The sequence below is a fragment of the Herpailurus yagouaroundi genome, unplaced genomic scaffold, assembly GCF_014898765.1.
Source record: "Herpailurus yagouaroundi ecotype Mexico unplaced genomic scaffold, PumYag 160, whole genome shotgun sequence".
Classification (NCBI taxonomy): domain Eukaryota; kingdom Metazoa; phylum Chordata; class Mammalia; order Carnivora; family Felidae; genus Herpailurus; species Herpailurus yagouaroundi.
Genome location: NW_024412401.1, coordinates 3,599,679 through 3,610,724, shown reverse-complemented (window position 1 = coordinate 3,610,724; position 11,046 = coordinate 3,599,679). Strand labels below are relative to the sequence as shown.

At 37.9% G+C, this 11,046-nt stretch overlaps 1 protein-coding gene across 1 annotated transcript in view; it reads left to right on the top strand.

Moving 5' to 3' along the window:
• The first annotated feature begins 216 nt into the window (after positions 1-216).
• Positions 217-11,046, top strand: part of FREM1 (FRAS1 related extracellular matrix 1) — a 185,816-nt gene continuing 174,986 nt past the window's right edge. The window contains exon 1 of the mRNA XM_040481274.1: positions 217-294. The gene's annotated coding sequence lies outside the window, so the exon portion shown is untranslated. The remainder of the gene's footprint in view (positions 295-11,046) is intronic.

Here is an 11,046-nt window from a genome sequence, read left to right as displayed (position 1 = left end):
ATGTTAGTTCACAGACTCTGTTTTGTAATGAAAAGTATCCACCCAGATCCCATCAGAAACTAGCAGTTCTGAGTGCTCCCCAAACTCCAGTTACTACATGAAATCTTATGGGATGGGAAAGACTGGATTATTCTCATTCAGGTGTTCACATGGTGTAGCTTTGGTTTCTTTCTTTTTTTAGATGGTACCTTTTATCACTGAAAGACAAAACAATTAGGAGAATATAAGTTTCTAGAAACAGGGAAACCTTGTATATCATGAAAAGGACTATGAGCCAAGATCACATCCATCATCGTGAGTAAAATGTCTTTGATACTGTCTGCGTAATTACGCACATGACTCGGGTTTATGATATTTAGAGATCAAATTACAGTCCTCGGCTACCCCCTTAATAGAGTTTTTGTCGTTGGCTCCATCAGAAAGAAAGTTTAAATTTCGCGACTTGAATGCTATATATTTCATAAATTCCACTAGTGATTTTTTTTGTCAGTTTGGGTGCAGACCCAACTCTCACTGACTGAACAGGTTGTTCTGCTTCTGTTTCTTTGTATTTGTTGGAATAGGCAATGGCTACTAACTTCGCTCCAAGAAGAGTAATCTCAGTTGTAATTGCAGGAAAAATACTGACTGGTTTCTCGTTTTATTATGGTGTGCTTTCCAGTAAAAATTATTAAAACATGTAGATAATGCTTACCAGTGCTAACTCAGTAAGTGGAAAGTAACTGTTATGATTATCATTAAGCGAGGCATCTCCTAGTTTATGGAGCAGTTTTGGAGGCAGAGGCACTTTTCCATCTGTAACACCAGAAGCTATCTGGCCAATCAGGGGTAGATATAGCCCTGTAATGGACTGGGGATGCAGCAAAGGGTTTGTGCAAAATCGTCTGAAAGGATACCATAAAGGGCAGGTGAAAGCCCAGAAAGTCAGCAGGGCTCTGACGAACCCACAAAAATTGTGTTGGCTTTTTCAGGGCTTCTTCTATTGATGACATTTATATCAAGAAAAAAAAAAACACTCCAACAAAACAAACAGACCACCAACGAAGAAACAAAAATAATAAAAAAAAAGAACCTACCCACACACATCCCCGCCTCCAACGGGGGCGAGGCACTCCTTGGTTTGTGGCCACCAGATTCCGGTGTCTGCCTCTGGTCTCACTGCCTGTTCCTCTTGTGTGTCTAATCTCCCTTTGTCTCCCTTTTTATAAGAGCATTTGTGATTGCATTTAGGACCCACCTGGGTGATCCGGATAATCTATTTAAGAATTCTTAATTTAATGGCACTTGCAAAGTCCCTGTTCCCGTATAAGGCAACATTCATGGCTTCCAGGAATTAGGATGTGGATATCTTTGTGGGTCAGTATTCAGTCTGTCCCTCTACCTTTGTTCTCTCTTTCTCAAATACCGAGGTGTTGGATCAACTCTCGATTTTTCTTACGTTCTCTCTCCTATTTTCCTCATCTGTCTTTGTGTCCTCCTGTATTTTTCACTCCTCAGTTATATTTTCTAAACCTTCCTTTTGAATTTTTAATATCTCCTGCCATATATTTAATTTCTAAACATCACTTCTTGCTTTCTTAATACTCTGCAAAATATAGCATTTTGTTCTTATTTCATGGGTATATAATTTCCTCAAACGTCTTGTGGTTCCTGGCTATCAATTTCATTCGTATTTAGGAGTGAGGCGTTTAAAGATCGCTTATGTGTAGGCCTTGTTGCCAGGGAGGAATGTGCTAAGACTTTATGGATAGTTTTTCTTCAGCTGTTAATTTTCCCTGGAGAAGAAACCTCCAATGAGCCACGTGTAAGTTTCATTTGCTCTGTGAGTCAGCTGCCATTTTCCCATTTGTTTGCCCTCTTCTAAATTTTGTATTCATCTCTCATCTGGTGTTGACATTTAAAAAAATCGAGATAAAATTCACATAATATGAAATTAACCATTGAAAATGTATAATTCCGTGACATTCAGGACACTCACAGTGTCGTGCCCCATCTAGTTCTGAATCATTCTCATCATCCCCCGCAAAACCTCATACCCCTTAAGCAGTCACTCCCTATCTGTCCCCCACCCCAGCCGCTGGCAACCACTAATATGCTTGCTGTCGCGATGTGTTTACCTCTTCTGGCGCTCTCTGATAAATAGAGTCATAAAATATGTGACCTTTGTGACTGGCTTCTGTCACTTAACATAATGTTTTCAAAGGTCTTCCACATTGTAGCATGTAGTAGCATGTCATTTGTTTTTATGGCTGAGTAATACTCGATTGTATGGATGTGGCACATTTTGTTAATCCATTCATCAGTTGACAGGCTCAGCTGCTCTTGTCTTACTGATCTGGTTGAACAGACTTGTACCATTTTCTTCTTTTATTGACATTTTTGTCAGATTTGGGAGAGAAGTAGAGAAAAATATATGTGTTCAATCTGCCATATTTAACCGAAAGTGTATGCCTTTGTTTTAAATTGATAATGCAAATATATTTCGTTTCTCTTGGCTAACGTGTATGTAAAAAAAAAAAAAAAAAAGAAAAAAAAAAAGTGAGCATGTACATAACAAATTAGAACTGACCTTACCCTCTAACAGCAATAAATAATTAAAAGCAATAAATAATTACTCATAGTGATTCCTTATTAAAAATTCATTTTCGTGTATTCTTTAATGTACTAAAGTTGGCTTTCCAAATGGACCCTTTTAAATATTTGATTCTTATTTCTTTATTTGTACTATTTAATTTTCTTTAATTGCATATTATGTCTTGATTAACTCTCAAATTAGAGAGAATTGCCTCTAAAATTGGTCCTATCGAAGGAACTTCATGTACTAGAAGTATCAGAGGCTAATTTAAGAGCCCTACTTCCCCTTCGGCATAATTCTAGATGGTTTAATAGGGTAGGTTCTAGATAGAACCTCTTAGGTTCATTTCACTAGGAATACAACATTGGGTGACCTTAAAGATTTCATACTTATTGAGTCCTTTGTAATCTATTGTCAAGATAATATTGTAACAATAATGGAACTTCTGGAATACCAAAAAAAAAAAAAAAAAAAAAAAAAGCCATCCACAATCACTCAATTGAAACTAAGGAGTTTTTAAATGCTGTTATCTAGTCCTTACATGTTTGCATTCCTGATGCTTACATAGTTACAATCATTTAGATAGGTACAATTCAATATTCTGCTTTATTTCACATATATTAGATTAGAAGCATTTGTTTTTATTGCTTTAAAATCTTCATAATCATCATTTAGTGGCTGAATTATAGTTCCTTGTGTGGGCACACCCTAATTTACCTAATCGTTCTCCTAAGGTTAAGGTTAAGCATTTGGACGGTTTTCAGTTTGTGGAGTCACTGTGATACTTGAATGGGGGTACTTAATACACATTTAGGGAGAAAATGGCCCTATTTTATAGATCATAGGCTTTGTTTCAGACAAGCTTGGGTTCTGTTGTGTTGACTCAACTCTAAGCTTTGTGGCCTTGAGTCAGATTCCTCCTATTTATTTTTTAATCACAATACTTGATTGAGGTCTCTTTTACATGTAATAAAATGCACAGATCTCAAATGCATAACTGGATTTTTACATATGTATACATCTATGTGACTGTATACCTGCCTCTTCCCCTTAGGTATAACCACTATTCTGATTTCTAGCACAGGGATTAATCTTGTCTTTCAAAATTCATATAATGGAATCTTACAGTATGCACTCTTTTGTGTGTGTCTTGTTCAATGAAATGTTTTTGAAATTCACCCATGTTGTATGTATCAGTTTGGGAGTTTGTTCTTCTTAATAGCTGAGTGGAATTGCATGGTGTGGGTATCTCACAATTTGTTTATCCTTTGTGTTGTTTCTACTTTGGGGCTATTATGAATCGAATTGCTACAGTTGCTATGAATAATTTGTACGAGTCTTTTTTAGATGTAGGCACTCACTTCTCTTGGGAGTATATCTCAGAGTAGAATTGACTTTACTTATTATCAAGTAAGCGTAATTGGTGAGGTTGATAAATGTGAACAATATGGTGCATTCATGGGGTGGAAAGTATGTCAAGACCTGACTTGAGTAAATCTTTGAATTTTTCTGAACCTAGTGTCATGAATCTAAAGTAGAAATAATAATACCTACCCTGAACAGTTGCTGTAAAGATTAGAATATGTTAAAGTATAAAGTGCCGGGCATAGGATCTGGGGCATAGTAGAGTATTCACTAAATGGGAGCTATTATGATGGTGGTGGTGAGAAGACGATGGTAATGTAATCTCTTTATATGCTCTGATGGGCTGACTTGTTGAGTTAAAATATAAGCCTAACCTCTTTCTTTTATCCTTGGAAGAATATTTGAAAACGTCCAGGAAGGTCCTTCTTAGATGCTGTAGACCTATGCTTCCCAAAAGGATTCCAGCATCCCGTCCCAGAAATTCTGATTTAATTTTCCAACGGTGGGGGCCCAGTGGGGGCCCAGGCATCTATTTGCTTTAAATGTTCCTCTGGTGATGTTAATCTGTTGGGGTTGAGAGCCACTGCTCAGCAGAAGGATCCACTTACCTCTTGCCTCCTCAGACTTTGCCATTCTTCAGTTGTCTGAGGGTGCACATTGGTTGCATTCCTTGTACATTCTTCTCTGTGCTGAGAACTTCACCTTAGACCCTGAATCCATCTCTGAGATTTCCGTCTTACTGGTGAGCGCCCTCCCCTCCTTTCCTCTTGTTTCTCTGACGAATCTCAAGCGATTGATTGTAGAGCCTGTGCCTCCCATTTTCTGCTTGGTTTCAGTGTGCAAATTCGCCTTATCAATAGTTTCTTCTTGTATCTCCCTCTGTTGTGACTTTTTTATTTAAAATAAATACAAATATGGCAAACTCCTACAGCCTCTGACAGCTAGCAACCTACATGCTTGGCTGTTTCCACCTTCGAGGTGCAGATTACTCTGGCAGACTGTTGAAAGTTGTGATTTAGGGAGAAGCTGTCTTTTCTTTTCTTTTCTTTTCTTTTCTTTTCTTTTCTTTTCTTTTCTTTTCTTTCCTTTCTTCATTTTAATTTTAGTGCATTTTCTCTCTTAATTATCTAGGTAATATATGTTTACTGTGGCAGAAGATTTGAAGAGTTAAGTCTAAAGCTCCAAACACAAAAACATAATTTTTTTTGGTGCAATTTTCTCCTCATATGATCAGTTTCCAGTTTCAGCTCCAACAATTCCTACATGTATATCCTTGGGTTATTTCATTTCCCGGAGTCTGTTGTCTCATATGTTAAAGAGGGATGATAACAAAAACTGGATAGAACAGGGGCGCCTGGGTGGCGCAGTCGGTTAAGCGTCCGACTTCAGCCAGGTCACGATCTCACGGTCCGGGAGTTCGAGCCCCGCGTCAGGCTCTGGGCTGATGGCTCGGAGCCTGGAGCCTGCTTCCGATTCTGTGTCTCCCTCTCTCTCTGCCCCTCCCCCGTTCGTGCTCTGTCTCTCTCTGTCCCAAAAATAAAAAATAAACGTTGAGAAAAAACTGGATAGAACAGTAAGCAAAAGACATGAAAGGTAACTCACCAGGAAAAGATTTAAATGGCCACTAAGCATATTAAAAACATAAGAAAAGCAATCTGCTTTACTCAGTCTGCTAATTTAAATGTTAACCACCTCCAAAATACCCTCATGGAAATATCCAGAATAATGTTTAACCAAATGTGTGGGCACCCCATGGCTCGTCAAGTTGACCTGTAAAATCGACCCTCACTGGGCCTATGAATAAAATAGGAATTGTAAGTTGATAGTGATAATAAATAAAGAAATGAATAGATAAGTAAGTAAAAGAAAATCTCTTCCTTAAAGGAGAAAGCCAGGAATGATAGAGGTCACCATTTTATGACCATTATAGTAATAGCCAATTCAGAACAACTATCTGTAAATGGTACAATAGTAGATGAAAGTTGGATGAAGTGATGTATACATACACACTTTTTTAATTTAATTTTTTAAAATTTATCCAAATTAGTTAGCATATAGTGAAACAGTGATTTCAGGAGTAGATTCCTTAATGCCCCTTACCCATTTAGCCCATCCTGCCTCCCAAAATCCCTCTAGTAACCCTCTGTTCTCCATATTTATGAGTCACTTATGCTTTGTCTCCCTCCCTGTTTTTATATTATTTTTGTTTCCCTTCCCTTATGTTCATCTGTTTTGTCTCTTAAAGTCCTCATGAATGAAGTCATATGATATTTGTCCTTCTCTGACTAATTTCACTTAGTATAATACCCTCCAGTTCCATCCGCGTAGTTGCAAATGGCAAGATTTCATTCTTTTTGATTGCTGAGTAATACTCCATTGTGTATGTATGCCACATCTTCTTTATCCATTCACCCATCAATGGACACTTGAGCTCTTTCCATACTTTGGCTATTGTCGATAGTATTGCTATAAACATTGGGGTGCATGTGTCTCTTCGAAACAGCACACCTGTATCCCTTTGACAAATACCTAGTAGTGCAATTGCTGGGTCATAGTGTAGTTCTATTTTTAGTTTTTTGAGGAACCTCTATACTGTTTTCCAGAGTGGCTGCACCATCTTGCATTCCCACCAATGCAAAAGAGATCCTCTTTCTCTGCATTCTCGCCAACATCTGTTGTTGACCGAGTTGTTAATGTTGGCCATTCTGACAGGTGTAAGGTGGTATTTCATGGTGGTTTTGATTTGTGTTTCCCTGATGATGAGTGATGTGGAGCATTTTTTCATGTGTCAGTTGGCCATCTGGATGTCTTCTTTGGAGAAGTGTCTATTCATGTCTTTTGCCTATTTCTTCACTGGATTATTTGTTTTTTGGGTGTTGAGTTTGATAAGTTCTTTATAGATTTTGGACACTAACCCTTTATCTGATATGTCGTTTGCAAGTATCTTCTCCAATTCTGTTGGTTGCCTTTTAGTTTTGCTGAATGTTTTCTTTGCTGTGCAGAAGCTTTTTATTTTGATGAGGTCCCAGTAGTTCATCTTTGCTTTTGTTTCCCTTGCCTCCGGAGACATGTTGAGTAAGAAGTTGCTGTGGCCAAGATCAAAGAAGCTTTTGCCTGCTTTCTCCTCGAGGCTTTTGATGGCTTCCTGTCTTACACTGAGGTCTTTCATCCACCTTGAGTTTATTTTTGTGTATGGTGTAAGAAAGTGGTCTAGGTTCATTCTTCTGCATATCGCTGTCCAGTTTTCCCAGCACCACTTGCTGAAGAGACTGTCTTTATTCCACTGAATATTCTTTCCTGCTTTGTCAAAAATTAGTTTGCCATATGTTTGTGGGTCCATTTCTGGGTTCTCTATTCTATTCCATTGATCTGAGTGTCTGTTTTTGTGCCAGTACCATACTGTCTTGATGATTACAGCTATGTAGTATAGCTTGAAGTCTGGGATTGTGATGCCTCCTGCTTTGGTTTTCTTTTTCAAGAATGCTTTTGCTCTTCAGGGTCTTTTCTGGTTCCATACAAATTTTAGGATTATTTGTTTTAGCTCTGTGAAGAATGCTGGTGTTATTTTGATAGGGATTGCATTTAATATGTAGATTGCTTTGGGTAGTATCGACATTTAACAATATTTGTTCTTCCTATCCAGGAGCATGGAATCTTTTTCCATTTTTTTGTGTCTTCTTCAATTTCTTTCATCAGCTTTCTATAGTTTTCAGTGTATAGATTTTTCACCTCTTTGGTTAGATTATTCCTAGGTATTTTATGGGTTTTGATGCAACTGTAAATGGGATTGATTCCTTGGTTTCTCTTTCTGTCACTTCATTGTTGGTGTATAGGAATGCGACCGAATTCTGTGCATTTATTTTATATCCTGCAACTTTGCTGAATTCATGGATCAGTTCTAGCAGTTTTTTGGTGGAATCTTTAGGGTTTTCCATATAGAGTATCATGTCATCTGTGTAGAGTGAAAGTTTGACCTCCTCCTGGCTGATTTGGATGCCTTTTATATGTTTGTGTTGTCTGATTGCAGAGGCTAAGACTTCCAATACTATGTCGAACAACAGTGGTGAGAGTGAACACCCCTGTCTTGTTCCTGACCTTAGGAGGAAAACTCTCAGTTTTTCCCCATTGAGGATGATATTAGCATTGGGTCTTTCGTATATGGCTTTTATGATCTTGAGGTATGATCCTTCTATCCCTACTTTCATGAGGGTTTTTATCAAGGAAGGATGTTGTATTTTGTCAAATGCTTTCTTTGCATCTATTGAGAGGATCATAAGGTTCTTGTCCTTTCTTTTTTGATGTGATGAATCACATTGATTGTTTTGTGGATATTGAACCAGCCCTGCATTCCAGGTATAAATCCCACTTGGTCGTGGTGAATAATTTTTTAATGTATTGTTGGAGCCAGTTGGCTAATATCTTATTGAGGATTTTTGCATCCATGTTCATCAGAGAAATTTGTCTATAGTTCTCCATTTTAGTGGGGTCTCTGTCTGGTTTTGAAATCAAGGTATGCTGGCTTCTTAGAATGAGTTTAGAAGTTTTCCTTCCATTTCTATTTTTTGGAACAACTTCAAGAGAATAGGTTTTAACTCTTCCTTAAATGTTTAATAGAATTCCCCTGGAAAGCCATCTGGCCCTGGACTCTTGTTTTTTTGGGGAGAGTTTTGATTACTAATTTGATTTCTTTACTGGTTATGGGTTTGTTCAAATTTTCTATTTCTTCCTGTTTCAGTTTTGGTAGTGTATATGTTTCTAGGAATTTATCCATTTCTTTCAGATTGCCCATTTTATTGACATATAATTGCTCATAACATTCTCTTATTATTGTTTTTATTTCTGCTGTGCTGGCTGTGATCTCTCCTCTTTCATTCTTGATTTTATTTATTTGGGTCCTTTCCTATTTCTTTTTGATCAAACTGCCTAGTGGTTTATCAATTTTGTTAATTCTTTCAAAGAACCAGCTTCTGGTTTCATTGATCTGTTCTACTGGGTTTTTTTTTGTTTTGTTTTGTTTTTTGGTTTTGGTTTTGATAGCATTAACTTCTGCTCTGATCTTTGTTATTTCCTGTCTTCTGCTGGTTTTGGATATTATTTGCTGTTGTTTTTCCAGCTTTTAAGGTGTAAGGTTAGGTTGTGTGTCTGAGATCTTTCTTCCTTCTTTAGGAAGGCCTGGATTGCTGTATACTTCCCTCTTATGACTGCCTTTGCTGTGTCCCAGAGGTTTTGGGTTGTGGTGTTATCATTTTCATTGGCTTCCATATACTTTTTAATTTCTTCTTTAACTTCTTGGTTAGCCCATTCATTCTTTAGTAGGATATTCTTCAGTCTCCAAGTATTTGTTACCTTTCCAAATTTTTTCTTGTAGTTGATTTCGATTTCATAGCGTTGTGTTCTGAAAATATGCACGGTATGATCTAGATCTTTTTGTACTTGTGAGGGCTGATTTGTATCCCAGTATGTGGTCTATTCTAGAGAACATTCCATGTGCACTGGAGAAGAATGTATATTCTGCTGCTTTAGGGTGAAATGTTTTGAATATATCTGTTAAGTCTATCTGGTCCAGTGTGTCATTCAAACCCTTTTTTTCCTTGTTGATTCTTTGATTAGATGACCTGTTCATTGCTGTGAGTGGAGTGTTGAAGTCTGTTACTATTTATAGTACTACTATCAATGAGTTTCTTTATGTTTTGATTAATTGATTTATTTATTTGGGTACTTCCACATTTGGCACATAAATGTTTACAATTGTTAGGTCTTCTTGGTGGATAGACCCCTTGATTATAATAATGCCCTTCTTCATCTCTTGATACAGTCTTTAAAGTGTAGATTGTCTAATATAAGTATGGCTACTATGGCTTTCTTTTGTTGACCATTTGCATGATAGATGGTTCTCCATCCCCTACTTTCAATCTGAAGGTGTCTTTAGGTCTAAAGTGGGTCTCTTGTAAACAGCATATAGATGGGTCTTGTTTTCTTATCTATTCTGCTACTTATGTCTTTTGATTGAAGCATTGAGTCCATTGACATTTAGAGTGAGTACTGAAAGATATGAATTTATTGCCATTATGTTACTTGTAGAGTTGGGAGTTTCTGGTGGTGTTCTCTGGTTCTTTCTAATCTTTGTTGCTTTTGGTATATATGTATGTATGTATGTATGTATATTTTCATCTTTTCTCCCCTCAGAGAGTGCCCCTTAAAATTTCTTGCAGGACTGATTTAGTGATCACAAACTCTTTTAATTTTTGTTTGTCTGGGAAACTTTTTATCTCTCCTTCTATTTTGAATGACAGCCTTGCTGGATAAAGAATTCTTGGCTGCATATTTTTCTGATTCAGCCCATTGAGTATATCCTGCCACTCCTTTCTGGCCTACCAAGTTTCTGTGGATAGGTCTGCTGCAAACCTGATCTGTCTTCCCTTGTAGGTTAAGGACTTGTTTTCCCTTGCTGTTTTCATGATTCTCTCCTTGCCTGAGTATTTTGTGAATTTGACTATGATATGCCTTGTTGATGGTAGGTTTTTGTTGAATCTAGGGGATTGTTACTTGCTCTCAGTTGTTGTGACTTTGGTTATTTTATTACCCTACTCGTAGTAATATTTTGTACCCTCCGCCGGATGTGCTTTGGTTTGTTCCTTTGAGTAGTCCTATCTTTTTTCCAGCTTTCCCATTTTCTTCCTAGTAGATTCAGTCTCTTTTCCACCCAGGCTTTGGTGTTCAAAGTCCTTTGGCTTCTACACTTCTTTGTTTGAGAGACATGGGACATATGGATCCTCCTACTTCTCTGCCATGTTGGCCCTCTCCAGAAAGCAACAATGATCTTAATGATACTATAGTGATAATTTCATGTAAATATCCTCAGGTACTTTGAAATTTTTAATTTAACTCACCCCCTGTCCTCCCTCTCATCTCTTGCGACTTCTTCAGTTGATTACATTCACTTTCCTCCTGTCCGGCTCCAGCTCCAGGGGCTCCGTCGTGGTCACCTGGCATCTGCTGCCATCGCTTGTACCCAACCCCACGTGCGGGCACATAGGAGCGCAGTCACACGCGGCCGAAGGCGGGGCACTGAAGGCGTGCAGCTGTGAGAAGCTGCCGACACTGTT